This window comes from Bos indicus, chromosome 26 (assembly GCF_029378745.1).
Source record: "Bos indicus isolate NIAB-ARS_2022 breed Sahiwal x Tharparkar chromosome 26, NIAB-ARS_B.indTharparkar_mat_pri_1.0, whole genome shotgun sequence".
In the NCBI taxonomy this organism is placed as follows: domain Eukaryota; kingdom Metazoa; phylum Chordata; class Mammalia; order Artiodactyla; family Bovidae; genus Bos; species Bos indicus.
This window is the reverse complement of record NC_091785.1, coordinates 12103107-12123383: the sequence shown is the minus strand read 5'-3', so window position 1 is coordinate 12123383 and position 20277 is coordinate 12103107.

Here is a 20277-nt window from a genome sequence, read left to right as displayed (position 1 = left end):
CTGGAGAGTTTTTATCATAAATGGATGTTGAATTTTGTCAAAGGCTTTCTCTGCATCTATTGAGATAATCATATGGTTTTTAGTTTTTAATTTGTTAATGTGGTGTATTATATTGATTGATTTGCGGATATTGAAGAATCCTTGCATCCCTGGGATAAAGCCCACTTGGTCATGGTGTATGATCTTTTTAATATGTTGTTGGATTCTGATTGCTAGAATTTTGTTAAGGATTTTTGCATCTATGTTCATCAGTGATATTGGCCTGTAGTTTTCTTTTTTTGTGGGATCTTTGTCAGGTTTTGGTATTAGGGTGATGGTGGCCTCATAGAATGAGTTTGGAAGTTTACCTTCCTCTACAATTTTCTGGAAGAGTCTGAGCAGGATAGGTGTTAGCTCTTCTCTAAATTTTTGGTAGAATTCAGCTGTGAAGCCATCTGGACCTGGGCTTTTGTTTGCTAGAAGATTTTTGATTACAGTTTCAATTTCTGTGCTTGTGATGGGTCTGTTAAGATTTTCTATTTCTTCCTGGTCCAGTTTTGGAAAGTTGTACTTTTCTAAGAATTTGTCCATTTCTTCCACGTTGTCCATTTTATTGGCATATAATTGTTGATAGTAGTCTCTTATGATCCTTTGTATTTCTGTGTTGTCTGTTGTGATCTCTCCATTTTCATTTCTAATTTTATTGATTTGATTTTTCTCCCTTTGTTTTTTGATGAGTCTGGCTAATGGTTTGTCAATTTTATTTATCCTCTCAAAGAACCAGCTTTTGGCTTTGTTGATTTTTGCTATTGTCTCTTTTGTTTCTTTTGCATTTATTTCTGCTCTAATTTTTATGATTTCTTTCCTTCTACTAACCCTGGGGTTCTTCATTTCTTCCTTTTTTAGTTGCTTTAGGTGTAGAGTTAGGTTATTTATTTGACTTTTTTCTTGTTTCTTGAGGTATGCCTATATTGCTATGAACTTTCCCCTTAGGACTGCTTTTACAGTGTCCCACAGGTTTTGGGTTGTGGTATTTTCATTTTCATTCATTTCTATGCAAATTTTTATTTCTTTTTTGATTTCTTCTGTGCTTTGTTGGTTATTCAGCAGTGTGTTGTTCAGCCTCCATATGTTGGAATTTTTAATAGCTTTTCTCCTGTAATTGAGATCTAATCTTACTGCATTGCGGTCAGAAAAGATGCTTGGAATGATTTCTATTTTTTTGAATTTACCAAGGCTAGATTTATGGCCCAGGATGTGATCTATCCTGGAGAAGGTTCCATGTGCACTTGAGAAAAAGGTGAAATTCATTGTTTTGGGATGAAATGTCCTATAGATATCAATTAGGTCTAACTGGTCTATTGTATCATTTAAAGTTTGTGTTTCCTTGTTAATTTTCTGTTTAGTTGATCTATCCATAGGTGTGAGTGGGGTATTAAAGTCTCCCACTATTATTGTGTTATTGTTAATTTCTCCCTTCATACTTGTTAGCATTTGTCTTACATACTGCGGTGCTCCCGTGTTGGGTGCATATATATTTATAATTGTTATATCTTCTTCTTGGATTGATCCTTTGACCATTATGTAGTGACCATCTTTGTCTCTTTTCACAGCCTTTGCTTTAAAGTCTATTTTATCTAAGTATTGCTACTCCTGCTTTCTTTCGGTCCCTATTTGCATGGAAAATCTTTTTCCAGCCCTTCACTTTCAGTCTGTATGTGTCCCCTGTTTTGAGGTAGACTCTTGTAGACAATATATGTAGGGGTCTTGTTTTTGTATCCATTCAGCCAGTCTTTGTCTTTTGGTTGGGGCATTCAACCCATTTACATTTAAGGTAATTACTGATAAGTATGATCCTGTTGCCATTTACCTTATTGTTTTGGGTTCAAATTTATACACCGTTTTGTGTTTCCTGTCTAGAGAATATCCTTTAGTATTTGTTGGAGATCTGGTTTGGTGGTGCAGAATTCTCTCAGCTTTTGCTTGTCTGAAAAGCTTTTGATTTCTCCTTCATATTTGAATGAGATCCTTGCTGGGTACAATAATCTGAGCTGTAGGTTATTTTCTTTCATTATTTTAAGCATGTCTTGCCATTCCTTCCTGGCTTGAAGAGTTTTTATTGAAAGATCAGCTGTTATCCTTATGGGAATTCCCTTGTGTGTAATTTGTTGTTTTTCCCTTGCTGCTTTTAATATTTGTTCTTTGTGTTTGATCTTTGTTAATTTGATTAATATGTGTCTTGGGGTGTTTTGCCTTGGGTTTATCCTGTTTGGGACTCTCTGGGTTTCTTGGACTTGGGTGATTATTTCCTTACCCATTTTAGGGAAGTTTTCAACTATTATCTTCTCAAATATTTTCTCATGGTCTTTCTTTTTGTCTTCTTCTTCTGAGACCCCTATGATTCGAATGTTGTAGCATTTAATATTGTCCTGGAGGTCTCTGAGATTGTCCTCATTTCTTTTAATTCGTTTTTCTTTTATCCTCTCTGATTCATTTATTTCTGCCATTCTATCTTCTAATTCACTAATCCTATCTTCTGCCTCTGTTATTCTACTATTTGTTGCCTCCAGAGTGTTTTTAATTTCATTTATTGCATTATTCATTATATATTGACTCTTTTTTATTTCTTCTAGGTCCTTGTTAAACCTTTCTTGCATCTTCTCAATCCTTGTCTCCAGGCTATTTATCTGTGATTCCATTTTGATTTCAAGATTTTGGATCAATTTCACTATCATTATTCGGAATTCTTTATCAGGTAGATTCCCTATCTCTTCCTCTTTTGTTTGGTTTGGTGGGCATTTATCCTGTCCCTTTATCTGCTGGGTATTCCTCTGTCTCTTCATCTTGTTTAAATTGCTGTGTCCTTTCTGTATTCTGGCAGTTTGTGGAGTTCTCTTTATTGTGGCGTTTCCTCGCTGTGTGTGGGTTTGTACAGGTGGCTGGTCAAGGTTTCTTGGTTAGGGAAGCTTGTGTCGGTGTTCTGGTGGGTGGAGCTGTATTTCTTCTCTCTGGAGTGCAATGAAGTGTCCAGTAATGAGTTATGTGATGTCTATGGTTTTGCAGTGACTTTGGGCAGCCTGTATCTTGGAGCTCAGGGCTGTGTTCCTTTGTTGCTGGAGAATTTGCTTGGTATGTCTTGCCCTGGAACTTGTTGGCCCTTGTGTGGTGCTTGGTTTCAGTGTTGGTATGGAGGCGTTTGATGAGCTCCTGTCAATTAATGTTCCTTGGAATCAGGAGTTCCCTGGAGTCACGGTTTGGACTTAAGCCTCCTGCTTCCAGTTATTGGTCTTATTTTTTACAGTAGTTTCAAAACTTCTCCTTCTATACAGCACCATTGATAAAACATCTACGTTAAAGATGAAAAGTTTCTCTACCATGAGGGTCACGCAGAGAGGTTCACAGAGTTACATGGAGAAGAGAAGAGGGAGGAGGGAGTTAGAGGTGACCCGAATGAGATGAGGTGGGATCAATAGAGGAGAGAGTGGGCTAGCCAGTAATCACTTCCTTATGTGCACTCCACAACTGGACCACTCAGAGATGTTCGTGGAGTTGTACAGAGAAGAGAAGAAGGAGGAAGGAGACAGAGGTGGCCAGGAGGATAAAAGGGGGGAATGAAAAGGAGGGATACAGATCCAGCCAGTAATCAGTTCCCTATGTATTCTCCACCGTCTGGAACACACAGAAACTCAGAGAGTTGGGTAGAGTAGAGAGGGGTTAGGGAGGAGACACAGACGACCTGGTGGAGAAAAAGGAGAGTCCAAAGGGAGAGAGAGCAGTCAAGCCAGTAATCTCGCTCTCTAGTGAAAAATGGGTACTGAAAATTGGGTTCTTAAAGGTACCTCTGCCATCTTAGCTCCTCCCCCCTAATAGTTTGCTTCTTTACTCTTTTTTTTTCCCTTTGCCACTATTACTGGAGAAGGCAATGGCACCCCACTCCAGTACTCTTGCCTGGAAAATCTCATGGACGGAGGAGCCTGGTAGGCTACAGTCCATGGGGTCTCTAAGAGTCGGACACGACTGACTGACTTCACTTTCACTTTTCACTTTCATGCATTGGAGAAGGAAATGGCAACCCACTGCAATGTTCTTGCCTGGAGAATCCCAGGGATGGTGGAGCCTGGTGGGCTGCTGTCTATGGGGTCGCACAGAGTCTACACGACTGAAGTGACTTAGCAGCAGCAGCAGCAGTAGCAGCCAGTATTACTAGGGCTTATCAGTTTTGTTTTTCTTTTCAAAGAACCAGCATCCCTCTGCCTCATTGTTGTGGTTGATCAGTTACTAAGTTGTGTTTGACTCTATGCAACCCCATAAACTGCAGCATAGCAGGCTTCCTTGTCCTTCACTATCTCCCTGAGTTTGCTCAAACTCAAGTCCATTGAGTCACTGATGCCATCCAATCATCTCATCACTTGAATGATTATATTGACTGATTTTCAAATATTGAATCAGCCTTGCTTTCTATTCTAAACCCCATTTGATTATTTTAAATATTTTTATGTATAACAATTCTATTTGTTATATCTCAATACTGTGCATCTATCTCCAGGTAGGATATATAATACTGTGCATCTGTCTCCATGTTGCACCCTTCTCCTCTTGCCCTTAGTCTTTCCCAGCAGGGTCTTTTCCAATGAGTTGGCTCTTCGAATCAGGTGGCCGAAGTATTGCAGCCTCAGCTTCAGCATCAGTCCTTCCAATGAATATTCAGGGTTGATTTTCCTTTAGGACTGACTGGTTTATCTCTTGGTTGTCCAAGAGACGCTCTTCTCTCTGTCCCATTAGTTTTCTCTATTGTTTTTCCATTTCTGTTTGTATTTATTTCTGTTCTCGTTATTTCATTCCTTTCTCTCATATTTGATATATTTTGTTCTTTTTTCTAATTTTTTAAATTGGAAGCTTAGAATATTGATTTAAGGCTTTTTTGCTTATGGCAAATAGATGGGAAAACAGTGGAAACAGTGACAGACTTTATTTGGGGGGGCTCCAAAATCACTGCCACCAGGACTTCCCTGGTGGCTCAGATGGTAAAGTGTCTGTTTACAATGTGGGAGACCCGGGTTCAATCCCTGGTTTCAATCCCCTGGAGAAGGAAATGGCCATCCACTCCAGTACTATTGCCTGGAAAATCCCATGGACAGAGGAGCCTGGTACGCTACAGTCCATGGGGTTGCAAAGAATCGGACCCGACTGAGTGACTTCACTTTCACTTTCAAAATCACTGCAGATGGTGACTGCAGCCATGAAATTGAAAGATGCTTACTCCTTGGAAGAAAAGTTATGACCAACTTAGACAACATATTAAAAAGCAGAGACATTACTTTGCCAATAAAGGTCTATCTAGTCAAAGCTATGGTTTTTCCAGTAGTCACGTATGGATGTGAGAGTTGAACTATAAAGAAAGCTGAGCACCAAAGAATTGATGCTTTTGAACTGTGGTGTTTGAGAAGACTCTTGAGAATCCCTTGGGCTGCAAGGAGATCCAACAAGTCCATCCTAAAGGAAATTAGTCCTGAATATTCATTGGAAGGACAGATGTTGAAGCTGAAACTCCAATACTTTGGCCACCTGATGTGAAGAACTGACTCATTGGAAAAGACCCTGATGCTGGGAAAGACTGAGGCAGGAGGAGAAGGGGATGAAAGAGGATGAGATGGTTGGATGGCATCACTGACTCAACGGACATGAGTTTGAGTAAACTCCAGGAGTTGGTGATGGACAGGGAGGCCTGGTGTGCTGCAGTCCATGGGGTCACAAAGAGTCGGACACCACTGAGCAACTGAACTGAACTGAACAGATACTGCATTTTCTGCAAATGAAAGGTTTGTGGCAATCCTTCTTTGAGCAAATCTTTTGGCGCATTCCAACAGCACTTGCTCACTTTGTGTCTCTGTGTTTCATTTTGGTAATTCTCACACTGTTTCATATTTTTTCATGGTGTTCCTGTATAATGTGCTGTTGTTGCATGGAACATTCTCTAAATGTTGATTAGATCTTATAGGTTGATGATATTATTGAGTTTTTCTACACTTGTGATTTTGTTTAGTTTTTCCATCACTAGTGAGAGAAAGATGTTGAAGTCTCCAACTAGAACTATTGATTTCTTTATTTTTTCTTTCAATTCTATCATTTTTACTTTACATATTTTTAATGTCTCTTGTTTGGTGCATACAAACTTAGGATTACTGTCTTCTAGGTGAATTTACCCTTTCATCATTATATAATTTACCTCTCTGTCCCTGATAAATTTCTTTCCTTTTGTCTGATATTAATAAAACTATCCCTACTTTTTTGTTAATGGTTGCATGGTTTATCTTTCCATATTTTAAAATTTCAACCTATCTATATTTTTATATTTATTTAAGATGAATTTCTTATAGACAACATATAGTTGTCATGTTTTCATTTGTTCTCTTTAACCAACTGCCAATTTCTATTTTTTAATTGATATATTTAGACTACTTTTAATGTAATTATTGATGTTTTAGAAATGCCATTTTTGTGGGCTCTCTCTCCTTTTTATATTTCTATTCTCTTTGTCCTCTTCCCTGTGTTTTATTTGAACATATTTAGATTACCATTTATTTGAAGTGTTTTTGAGTGTATGCCTTTGTGTCACTTTTTTAGTAGAGATCTAGGTATTCATTTAGGCTTCCCTAGTGGCTCATTGGTACAGAATCTGCCAATGCAGGAGAATGTGGGTTCAATTCCTGGGTTGGCAAGATTCCCTGGAGAACGAAATGGCAACTCACTCCAATATTCTTGCCTGGGAAATCCCAGGGATATGGGAGCCTGGCAGGCTACATGGTGTTGCAAAGAGTTGGACATTATTTAGTGACTAAACAACAACTGGGTGCTAAATTACACATACATAGCTTATCATAGTCTACCTGTTTGAATGATATTTAAAAATAGTACTCCCCTTTACATTCGGTTTTTCTTCACAGTTATAAAATATTTGTCTTAAATATTTCTTATACATATATTGAAAACTACTTCATAGAGATATCATTCTGCTTCAAACATCAAACATAATTTAGAAAATCCAAGTGAAGACAGCCTATTATTATTTCCTATATTTTTGTTCTACTCATTATTCTTTCCTGATGTTGCACAATTCCTTATTTTTATTGTTTCTTTCTGTTTAGAGAATTTTCTTAGTCATTCTTTTTAGGATAGATCTGCTGGTGACAAACTCTTAGTTTCAATTCATCTAAGAATAGTTTGATCTTTTCATTTCATTTATGAAGGGTATTTTTGCTGGTTACGGAATTTTGGATTGACAGTTCTTCTCTTTCAACATCTGTAGAATCCTATGCCACTTCTGGCCTCCATGGTTTCTGATGAGAGACCTACTATTTGTTGCTGTTGTTTTCCCATAGTGCTTGACTGGGCTAGAACACCTATGGGCTAAAAGTTTTATATCTTGATAAACTCTTCCTTTCCTGGTCCTTTGACTAGAGAGGATCAGAACTCTTATTTCCTTGGGGCTTTTATGTCTATTCTCACTAGCATCTCCTGATTACTGGCTTCTCCAGCATCCATTCTGGGATATAGGAGTCAAAAAGAAATCCCAAGGTAACTCAAAAATATGTCACTCCTTAAACTCCTAGCCAGTTTGCCCTCTTTAGCTCACCACTCAGTGTCTTATATTTGTTTTGCATATAAGGCCAATCGTTTTAGCTGTACTTAGTTGGAGGACTAGGAAAAAATATGTTACTCCATCTTTAAGGAAGCAGAAGTCCTCATCCCTATTGTTTAATTTTGTTTTTCTCTGTACACTTCTACAGGGTCCTGCCATGCATGGCCCTCTCTTGTAGTGTTTTGTGCCTCTCTCTATTTTACTCTTTGTAACAGAATTATAATAGACTTCATTCATACAAAGTTCTTATCTATTTAAGAAAAGACCTGGTAAATTAATTCACTCAGATATTAATGGCTAAATCTGACTTACTATGGTATACAAACAGGTCTATTTTCATTTTAACAGATAAGAATTTCTAAAACCAAGTATAGTAGTCTCAAGGGCTTGAGTTAGTGGCCCTAGAGCAATCCTATCCAGGTAGACCTTATGGTCAAAGGTAACTTCTTTTGATAACCTAAGACACTGTCTGTTTTGACCATATTTGTAGGTGAGCAGCTTTGCATTAAAGTCAGATTCTTAGTTTCAGACTTAAATCTGGGCCCTTTAGGTATGTCCTCAAAGTGGAAGCCTCTCTGTAGTAGCACCAAAATATCGTCTTTCACACACTGGCGTTTGGGGGTGGTGGTGGCAAATACTCTAATATTGCCACTGAAGGGTTCTAAATCAGCAGTTTTAATGAATATTTTTTGACTCACTTAAAATGACATTACTGCATTTCAGTTCAATTCAGTCCAGTTCAGTAGTGTCCAACCCTTTGTGACCCCATGGACTGTAGCACGCCAGGCCTCCCTGTCCATCTCCAACTCCTGGAGGCTACTCAGACTCATGCCCATTGAGTTGGTGATGTCATCCAACCATCTCATCCTCTTTCATCCCCTTCTCCTATAGTCTTCCATCTTTCCCAGCATCAAGGTCTTTTCAAATGATCAGTTCTTCACATCAGGTAGCCAAAGAACTGAAGTCTCAGCTTCAGCATCGGTCATTCCAAAGAATCTTTAGGATGGACTGGTTGGATCTCCTTGCTGTCCAAGAGACTCTCAAGAGCCTTCTCCAACACCACAGTTCAAAAGCATCAATTCTTCAGTGCTCAGCTTTCTTTATAGTCCAACTCTCACATCTATACACGATTACTGGAAAAAACCATAGCTTTGACTAGATGGACCTTTATTGGCAAAGTAAGGTCTCTGCTTTTTAATATCCTGTCTAAGTTGGTCATAACTTTTCTTCCAAGGAGCAAGTATTTAACTGCCTATTAAATAGATATATTAGCTGAACATGAGCAACTTTTCCCCTCACTTGGTTTCTTAGGAAAAATTAGGCCATGAAAAATTATTGAAATGTAATACCTGTGACAAACCTTGTCCCAGTGAAATTTTCCACAGTGATAACTACTAACCCATGATTAAGACATAGGCTGAAGATTTCCGAGAAGTTATCTAATCTTTTGGAAGAACGAGTTATCTTGGGAATAAAAGATTTGACAAGCTGTCATTGTTTACCTGGTAGCACTATTGTCTTCTCTGTTTGATCCTCCTGTCTCCTTTCTTCAAACTGGACAAACCAAGCACAGGCTATGACATGGGGGGATTGGGAAAGTGAATTTTAGTGATAACAGAATGGCTAGATATGGAAAGACTGGAGAATAAACAATATCTTGGGAAGCACTGAAACTCAGAAAGACAAGTGGGCTTCTTATCACATGGGAAATGAAGCTGAGAACATTCAGAGCCAGTTTTTATTGGTATTGGGTGAAGTTAAAAAGCAGGTGGGGTAAAGGGGGGGTGGGTAGGGAAGCAAAGAAAATTCACAGGACTGTAGGTCTGAGGACTAATTCTGATTTTTTGCTGACGGTTGTTTTGTGATTTAGCCTAATTTAAATGCCCGACCTAAATCCTGTATGACCTTAAATGTGTGCCTGGTGAAATTTTCAAATTATTTTGAATGGAACTGTGTAGCTCTGTGTGCACACATGTGTGTGCATATGTATACAATATGCAGGCACAAGCACATTCACATGTACACATGCTTGTCAGGGAGTACTGTGGTAGTAAAGGAGATACAAGACTGGGTGAAAAAATAACATTGAAGGAACTTCAACCTGCTTTTTTATTTCCAACAAGATTCTAAAATATTGGAGATTTTAAAGTACCTGCTTCTTATTTGCATTTAGAAAAGAGGGTCATATAAAGTAAGAAAATAGATTTAAATCAAAAATGTGTTTAATTATGAGGTGATAAAAGGGTCAAATAGGCAAAGATATTTTAAGTAAATCACAACCTATCTTTGCATCATGACTAGTTGCATAAAGTATGCAGAAATGTAATAGCCAGTCTTCAAAATTATAACTTCCAATATGATGAAAACCAGAAAAAGAAGCAATTAACCCAGAAAACAAAGATTTAACACTTAAATAGAAACTGTCAGTGATTACTTAGGTTGAAGTCATTCTAGTGCCAATTCATTTAACAATGGTTTGAAATTAAGCAATTTTTAGTCTGCAGCACATGTCCAGGAAAAATCTGGTCTGCTTGATTGATTGAAGCCTTACAGAAATTTCTAATTTAGAATTTAGAGATGCAGAGACTTGAGTGGTTACCATTACAAGAATTATTTGTCCTGTTTCTCAGCCACCTCACTATTAGTTTGATTATTGAACTTAAAGGGACTCTGTTTGTTTATAAAACAAATCATTCCATTGTCAAATAGCTCAAAAAACTGCAAAGTAAATATTCTTCCTAACACCTTCACATCTGTAAATTTGGCCACTGGGAGTAAGTACCAGCACAGTGGGCTTTGGATCAGCAGTCACAAGTTCAAGTCAACATTCTGGCTCTCCCAGTCCCTAGCTTTGCTCCCTTGTAACCCTTCGTCACTTTTTGTCTGTTTCCTCCTGTTTGAAATTGGAACACAGTCTCATTTCTAGCCTATGGAGCTGTTATGAGATTTCAAGAAATTCAGTGAACGTGCCTTGGAAATCAGCAAGTGTTGAATACAATACATTGTTGCTCATTCTAACAGACTTACAGGTAAAATAAGTCTACAAGCTCTTCCACATTCACAATGAGACTTAATTTTAGTAAGCCAGTGATCGTAAGATTATATGCTAAAGGCTCATAAATCACTTACTACATAAGCAGTTTCAGGATTCTGCTATTGGTTCAATTACATGCTTATAAAATCCATAATTTACAGCATTTTATCTTTTTTTCTCTTTAAAGTGTTATTTGCCAGTCTCTAATGCAAGAACCTATGTAACAACACCCCCATTCTCCTGTTCTCTCAAATTCAAGGGTATAAACTTTGAATTATAAAATGAATAAATTATGGGAATTTAAAGTCCAGCATGGTGATTATAGTTAACAATACTGTATTATACACCTGATTAGATAAGACAATAGATCTTAAATGCTCTTACTACATATACACAAACACACAAATGTGAGATGATGGAGGTATTAATTAGCTTGATTATGGTAATCATTTCATAGTGTATACTTATATAAAATCATCACATGTGCATCCTAAATATGCATGATTTTTATTTGTCAATTATACCTCAGTAAAGATGGAGGCAGGAGAACAGTGGATGGACTATCACAACCACTATTTGAGAGATTTGCCATTTTCAAAGGAATCAGAGCTTCTTCTAGTATTCTATGTTTGGGATTTCAGACTCTTTTTGAAGCCAAAGTTAAATTAAGTGGGAAATTAGAAGATAGGACCCAAGCCCTTAAAATAACTGCAAATTCTTTCTTTCAGTCTGAAAATTATTCATTTGGATTGAAGCAGAAATAAATTAGGGATTATGCTTCTTTACCTTTTCTGCAACTTCTGAAAAATTCTTGGCACTGAGGACCATAGGTTAAAGGGAATATTTTAAAAATAAGGTTCACATACTGTTTGCTTTATCCATATCACTCAACAGAAATATATATTTAGTCCAATATTTTTTATTGCTCAGAGAAGTGACTAGTTATTTCCCAGGGTCCAGGACCCGGTAATGGCATCTAACTAGATGTGATAGTTCAGCTGTAGAAGTGTGGCTGCTCTAAGACTCAGGTGCCTTGTTCCTACTTGATTTTAATGTAGGTCATCTCTGTAAGGCAGGGAGAAGTGAATAGAGTTGGCCTAACATGGAGGTGGACCAGGAAGACCATCACATAGAGTGTAATACTATACATGAATTTGAAGGGCATCATCAATGGTTGTTCATTCATGAATGCAATGTTTACAAATACCTGGTCTCTTTAAATCCTGTGAACAAACTATTACTATTATAGTGTAACATAAAAAAGAAACTGTGACCCAGAGGAATTAAGAAATTTCAAGTGATAAAAGAAGTGGCAGATATGAGTCTCAAATTCAGGTCTTAAGATTTCCAAATCTCCAACTCATCTGACACCACTGCTGTCTTAAAACACATATTGCTCTGTGATGTAGCTCATATTGTTAGTTTTTAAAACTCTGGTGTTAATTAGGTGTTCTTATTTATAGTCTCCCAAACTTGAGTATAAGAACCATGCTTGCAATTTATTTTTCTCAAGAACCTAACATGTACCCTTATAAGAAAGTGTTTGTGAGAAAAGATTTCTTTTGAAATAGTTAGTATATTAGCTCATTAGCATCAATTGGTATTTAACAGATATCAAGATGTATGCATTTTGAGAGGTAAGAGAATTATAAATCCTGAGCATATGATATGAACAGAAATAATATGCAAGTCTAGGAATTATGAACTTAAAAAATTCATAAGGGGAGCTGAGATTGGGCTTCTGGAAGAACCACTGAAGAAGAAAGTCAGGTGAACGATAAAAGCATATCTGAGGCTGAAGTGATAATACAATATTTTACCCTCTGGCCAATAGACCTTAGCCATAGACTGAAGCGACTTAGCAGCAGCAGCAGCATAGAGATGAACTCAGGGTAATTAAAGGGCAAAGTTCGCTAGAGGATTTTGTCTTTTATTCTGATCTTCTTACATTTTCCCCTTTAGCACTCTTTGCTGCCAAATCTTTAAGTTAGGGGATGTTACTCCAGATACCTCTCCTCCCTCCTTCCATTTTGTCTTTCCTTCCTATATTTCTAGCAATGACCAAAAGGCTTAATGTGTATCTAATTATAAAAGGAATACATATTCAAAAATCACAAAAATATGACCCAGTTTAAGAATTAAAAAAGAAAATCTCTAAAAGGTATTTTAAAAATAGCCACCATTCCATTTATATGGCGCTTCAGACTTAGAACTACACACAGAGTAGAATTCAATACTATTTTATCAACCTCTGTTTTAACCTAGCATCTTGTCTGACAGTTGCATTAGATGTTATTGCAATGTCTGGTCCATACTGAAAACCAATTTCCTATTATTGAGTATTGAGGTTGTTTTAATGAACATCTTTATACAACCATCCTTGTCAATTTGCATGATTATTTTTGATGGAAAAAGTCGTAGAAATGGAATATTTTTAATATTTCCTTGAGAAGTCTGCTAACAAGATTGCCCTTTTACTCTCTTCGATACGGGCCATTATCAAACTTTTTAATTTTTTACAAGTATAAGAGTTTGTTTTTTTTAAGTTTCAATTTGTTGTTTTATTGAAGTATAGTTGATTTAAAGTTTTATGTTAATTTCTGCTCTATAGCAAAGTGACTCATTATACATATACGTAGATTCTTTTTATATTCTTTTCCATTATTATTTATCTTAGGATATTGAAGTAGTTCCCTGAGCCATACAGTAGGAACTTATTGTTTATCCATCTTATATGCAATAGTTTGCATCTATTAACCCTAAACTCCCAGTCCATCTCTCCCCCACCTTGCCACCCCTTGGCAACCATATCTGTTTTCTGTGTCTGTGAGTCTATTTCTGTTTCACAGATAAGTTCATCTGTATCATATTTCAGATTTCACATATAAGTGATATCATATGGTATTTGTGTTTTCTGACTTACTTCACTTAGTATGATAATCTCTGGTTGTATCTTCACATTTATATTCAAATACTAGTAAAGTTGACCATTTTAAAAATAGAGATGGGACATATATTATTTCTTATTTTGTAAATTTTCTATTCATGTTCTTGCTTTAGTATTATATTTTTTTCCTGATTTGTAAACATACTTTATATATATATTTATGTCTAGATAATGTTTTGAGATATAAATTTTATTTTTTTCCTGCATTCTTGTGTCATCTCCCTGGCATTTTGTTCCCCCCATTTATGACTCTGTGCTTTACTACCTTAGGGGAGATATGAGTTTTAGGAAATAGGAGTAGCCTGCAAGAAATTCTGGTTTCCTTTGCACCTCCTTCCACCTCAAATCCTTAGATTCATTGAAGAGCACAAGATTTGCAGGAACTGTTGAGTGACCAGAAGTGGGAAGGGAGAGAATTTTCTCCTAAGAACCCAAAAGAGTGATTATTTTATCTGGGGAATTAGTGATATTTGATTAGACAACCAAATGTTTATATTCATTAGTGAGTGTAACTCATCTGGCTGGGCAGCCAACTTTACAGGAAGCAGCTCTTTTATAGCTATCTCCAACACAGACACATCTATGAGACTTGTTACATTGTTTGCAACCACTGTGGGTATTTAACTCTGTCACTATCAAGTTAAGATAGGAGATTGCTTGGAAACAGGATACTGTTGTGGAAAGGTCACTCTCTCAGGACAGCAGAAAGATCATCTAAGATTTGCTTCTGCCTCTGGCACTGATGGAGAAGGCAATGGCACCCCACTCCAGTACTCTTGCCTGGAAAATCCCATGGACGGAGGAGCCTGGAAGGCTGCAGTCCATGGGGTCGCTGAGGGTCGGACACAACTGAGCAACTTCACTTTCACTTTTCACTTTCATGCATTGGAGAGGGAAATGGCAACCCACTCCAGTGTTCTTGCCTGGAGAATCCCAGGGATGGGGGAGCCTGGTGGGCTGCCATCTATGGGGTCACACAGAGTTGGACACGACTGAAGCAACTTAGCAGCAGCAGCAGCAGCTGGCACTGATTGACCTTGGATAATCATGGTACTTCTTAAAGCTTCCCTTCTCATTGTATGAGAGACATGACCAATAATACCAACAGGAGTAAATCAGGATCTGTCATGTTGATCTTGGGTGGCCTCAGCCTGCAATGGCTTAGAGTGGGGCTTGGGTTCCAAACCAGAAATTGAGGCCAGGTCGTGGTGGTGAGAGTACCAAAGCCTAGCCAATAGACAGTGGTCAGTGACAAGCTGGCCTTCAGCTTTGCAGAAAGGAGTTCCTGCAAAGATGGAAAGTAGTGAAGCAAGTATTTTTTAGAAGGAAAAATAGTACAGTATATGTGGATAGATACACAGGCAGACTCAGAGGGAGAGTCCCTGAATCACGCCCTCAGAGCAGTTTGCATTACTTTTATGGGGCATTTCTTCTGGTCTTCTTCTTTTGGCCAATCATTTTGATCTGTCTGGTTCAGAGTCCGTATTTGGTATATCTAAGGATCCTCTCAAATGTGCTCATGCCTCTCTTAGCCAAGATGGATTCCACTGAAGAGGCCTATGGGTAGAACATTCCTTAGCATCATTTCCCTTTGACCTTCTAGGAGCCTTTCTGCACGTGTGTGGTTGGGGAGGTCTCCTGACTGAGATTGAGAATTATGTGATCTGGGCAGTGCCCAGCCTTCTCTCTTAATTATCCTGCTATTCTTATCTTGGTGTTTCAGTCCACAGGGAATGAATTTCCTATTGCTTTACCCAGTGGGAGGGGGAGCCCATCTACCTCCTACCTCAGTGTCATTTATCAGACATTGATTAAGTGCCTGCTGTGTGCCAAGGCAAGAAGCTACGAGCAGGAAAGAAACAATTTCTGTATCTTCAGGGAATACAGACATATACACAGGGAATTCTGCTACATCATAAAGTCTCTACTTTTGTATTTTATATTTTATGTGTTTTTTATATAAAATGTTTATTGTGATTTTATAGCAGTATTTTTCAATGCTCCAAAGGAGATGTGAACAAAAATCACAGAAGAGTAAGTAAGACAATAAATAATTGTTTATAAGTTATAATTTTTTTTCTCTAAAACTCAAATGGCTTAGTACTACAGGATTTTTGAAAAAATAACTATCTTATTCAGTGTTTGATGATATAACTGGTAGGGAAAGTTTATGCTCATGGAACAGTAGAACAATTGTAACCTCAAAAAGAATGAGCAAAAATATCTGTTCATAACTGAATATTAGATATCTCCAGTGAAAGGGAAAATAATCATGAAGGATAAAATGAGAGTATTGTTGGGCTTCACTGAATTTCATCTTATAATTTAGAATCTTTTTACTTTGAATAAACAATGATAGGAGCACCAAAGGGCTTCACCCACTCAAGCTGCCTCCAGGTACCTGATTTACTGGCAGTCTGACTGTTACAAGATTGGTTCCTTAGATATATGGATCACTCTCTGGACTCTCCTTGTAATTAACAAACATTTTGTTCAAGCATTCCTACTGCAAGGTTAGCAGATGTGGGCAAAGAAGAGAAAACCAAAAAAGCCTGATTTAAAAACTTGCTGGCAAGACTTTTTGTGGCAGGAGCTATTCTAACGAGGACTTTCCTTGAATTCTCTGCTATATTCATGTAAGTGATTAAGAATTTGGCCTTATATCTAAAATTCATTTGGGAACCTTCATTCCATTAGGATTACCATCGGTGTCTCCAGACTCCCCACTTCCAAAGTAAGAGTCTAGGTAACAGGATTTTTCAAAAGTCTCATTCCTTAAGAAGGTTTGCTAATACTCAATTGGAAAGGTTAAAATCTACAAGCTTGATGACTTAAATGTTTTTGAAAAATCAATTAAAAAATGGTACCTTCTGCCAGCCATTGGAACTGTCAAGTTGAAATCCTTTCAATTTCTCTTGCTATTCAAAATGAGTCTCTAGTGTTTTTGCACTTTAGCCAAAAGCTTTTAGGCTTAGTAAAAAGCCCTCTGAGTCACAGGATAAAATGTATGTGCATTTCCCATTGCTTATCTTCAATCCAGATTTTCCATGTTTAAAAAGAAAATAACAAAAATGAAAGATTTCAGAAGCCCCTGGTCACCTGTAGTCAAAATTGCATTTTACTCAGTTAACATTTTCTAAGCTGAACATATGACTGAATGCTGCATTATCCAAGTAGCTTCTTATTTTTGGCATCAGAAGAGGTTTGATGGTCTATATTAGCTTGAACACTCTTTTTAGCAAATGTACTGAGTTATAAGAAAGTATTTAGGGAAAGTGGGCTTTTTAAAGTTTGAAACCCATTATGTTCTATATTACTTCTTTGTAGGATGGTGCTTAACTTCGTGTTTTCTTGAATCAGGAAGGACGATGGGCAGGCTTGAACCAAGGCTGTGCCCGTGTGCATCAGTGGGGTGAGGCGGTGAGGAGATGGGTGGCAGGAGCAGGCAGGAGGTGTTGTATCCAAGGTTCATGTGACACCATGCACATATTACATACCTTGTCTTAGTTCATCTTTATAACAGCCTTACAGATTTGGGCATCATTATTCTTGTTTTACAGATTAAAAGACCAAGAAAAATTCAGTGACTTGCAAAAATCATGTAGCAAACACTTGGTTATTAATTAATCTCAGGCTTAGTCTACTCAAAAGTCTATATGCTCCATGCTGGTTTTATACATGAGCCTAGGAGCTCAGGAAAATGGAAATCCTCTTCCAGGTGTGTTCCTCACAAAATGACCACATGATTATTCTGATGAGTTAGTGGAAAGTGTACCAGATTAAGGATCAAAGATCTTGGTCCTAATCTAGGCCTTGATCCTACTGCTGACCAACCATGTGATCCTGGCCAGGTAGAACTTCGCATCTGCTTAGTTCAGTGCTGGGTAAGGATAAGGTGAGAGAACAGGCATCATGCTGCCCTAGGAATCTAACAGTGAAGTCTGCTCCTTTTCTTCTGTTTTTATATTAGAATTTGCCTACTCAAAAGTTGCTTTAAGATCAAACTAGTTCTATATTCTCTGAGGAAGGACTTTGTACACTACAAAACACAGTGTTGATCTATGGATATTTTTTAAAACTGAAATTTTCATATTATCACCTCTGCTTTAAGGCACTAAAGATACTTATTTAAATTAAAATGTTAAATTGGAGTGGTAAACATATTGAGTCATTGTATAACATTAGTGATTGAGCATAATTCATGACCATAGTTTTATGGTCATCTAATTTAGGTTCAAAGAGAATTATTAGAAGATAGTAAAGAGTTTCATTATTTTTAATACATGTGCATGTGAAAGTTGTGTCTGACTCTTTGCAACCCCATGAAGTGTAGCCTGCCAGGCTCCTGTAATACCTTTACATTAAGAAGCATAAAGCCTTGTGAAAAATTTAGAAATAGTTAGAAATAAAAGATAAACTCTTATTTTTTATCTAAAAATAAATACTGAAAGTTATTGACATATTTCAGTTATTGACATATTTCAAAAATATTGACATATTTTTATCCCTTCCCTTCTTTCTCTCTTTGCAAAGTAGTTCTATATATGTGTTTTTGTGTTCATATACACACGTGTCTCTGTGTTTGAATATATGATAGAGGGGTCATTCAATAAGCATAACTATATTCTGCTGATTTCACTTTATGTTACACTGAATTTTTCTATGCTCTGATTTTAGATATTCTTTAATAAGCTCATAATTTTGGACATTAGATTATTTTCAATTATTTACAATTCTAAACAATGCCTTAGCAAATATTCTTTAATGTTTGTGATTCCCTAAAATTCTGGTTATTTCTTTAGAATAGATTTTTTTTATTAGGTCAAAGATACAAGCGTTGAAATCCTCCTGCATAATGCCTAGGTTCACCCTAGAAAGTATATGCTGATTAGTATTCTCATCAGTGGTTTCTTAAAGTCTGTTTTGCTTTATCCATGTCTACAGTGAATATTTAAAAGTCTCAGTTTTACTTTATCCTTGTCTACACCAAATATTTTTACAAGCCCATTTTTTAGTAGATTAAATAGACATCAAGTTACATTTCAAGAAATAGACAACAGAGGATGAAAGAAAATAATTATAAAGATGCCTATGATTCACTGAAAGTATGTATATTGTGATTAATGTGGAAAATCCCTCTTACACCTCCAAATTTTTGTCATTTCGCTGTAGTACAACTAAACAAAAAGTTGAGAGTAAAGTAGCGATTCCTCACATGAAATGCTGTACAAACACTGTCTACACTGAATATCATTGTTTAAAGTCATAGCTGAATTGGTAAATAACAGCTTGCTGTTTGTTTGGTCTGATTTGTAGTTCTTTGATTACTAGAGACACAAGTATTTTCTTCTATACTTAGTCTCCTTCATTTATTCTCAGTCTTTGAAGGCAGGCAGTCTGGGAATCCAGGTTCTGATACTTTCTTGATATTTGACCTGTATTAAGTTATTTAAACTTTCTGTGCTTTAGCTTCCTCACCTAAAAAATGAGAATGCTATTAATAGTATGTATCATAAAATTAATTCATATGAGTAATCAGTGTATTAACCCAAATGCATATTAGAATGTTTGACATTTATAACATATAAGAATGGTATAGTAATCCTTAATAGATGTTCATTTAATTGTATTTATTTATTTATTCATTTTGTATGTGGATTCATTGATATCCTTTTGTATCTTTTCTATTACAGTTCTTTTCTCCTATTGATTAACAAAAAATGTTAACCTTAGCTTTATAGTTTGCTGTTTTCCTTCTTTTGAGAGTGGGCAGTAAAGTAAGAGATGAGAAGGAAGATGAGACTCAAAACTGGCACAGACAGCACGCATCCTTTTTTCTACAAGGACTAGCCTGGATATCACCTTTCATCACTAGCATATAACTAGTGCAGTGGAAAGAGTCTGAGACAGCACAGATAATTGAATCTGTATGTATAATGAATTCAGCTATCCTAAAGACATTCAAGGTATCTCAAAGCATCGAAGATATTTGTGTGCTCTTTTGATAGACCTCATCTTTTGTGTAGGTGAAAGATAAGACTCATTCACAATGTAATAAGGTGATGAAGCTAGTGCAAGTCAGATTGCAGGACTTAATGGTGTGGCTTGTCAGTCCACTGTTGAGGTTGGGATCTAATATGTCATCAATCTCTGCAGCTCCCGTATGAAGCAGTTGCTGGGCAACCAGACTGTGATTTGGTAGAAATAGTAAGCAGTTCTTTGAATTATGATTCCACTTGACCATTTTCACTAACATATTTACTGTTCATCACAATTTCCTTCCATTTGATTTTCTGACAATCTAATGCCAATGTTCTCTGACTAAAAATACTTTCAAGTTTAATGAGATTTCCCCTCTTCACTCTGTTCATTCTCATCAGCAAAACTACTAATGGGTTGCCAAGATATATTTATTTTTTCTGTGACAGAGGTTATAACCATAACTTTACTTACACTCTGAACTAGAATTGGAACCTCATGATGATCTAGAGCTGCCAGCTCTAGATGGCTACAAACCCACAAGCCTGTTTATGAGCTATATATGATAAATTTGTATTGTGATGTTGACCTAGGCAATGGTACAGTCAACTAGAAAAAAAAATCAGTAATCCCTTGATTAAATTCATCCATGTAGCCTCATTCATTCCATCAGTCACCACTCCATAGATGTTTTCCAAG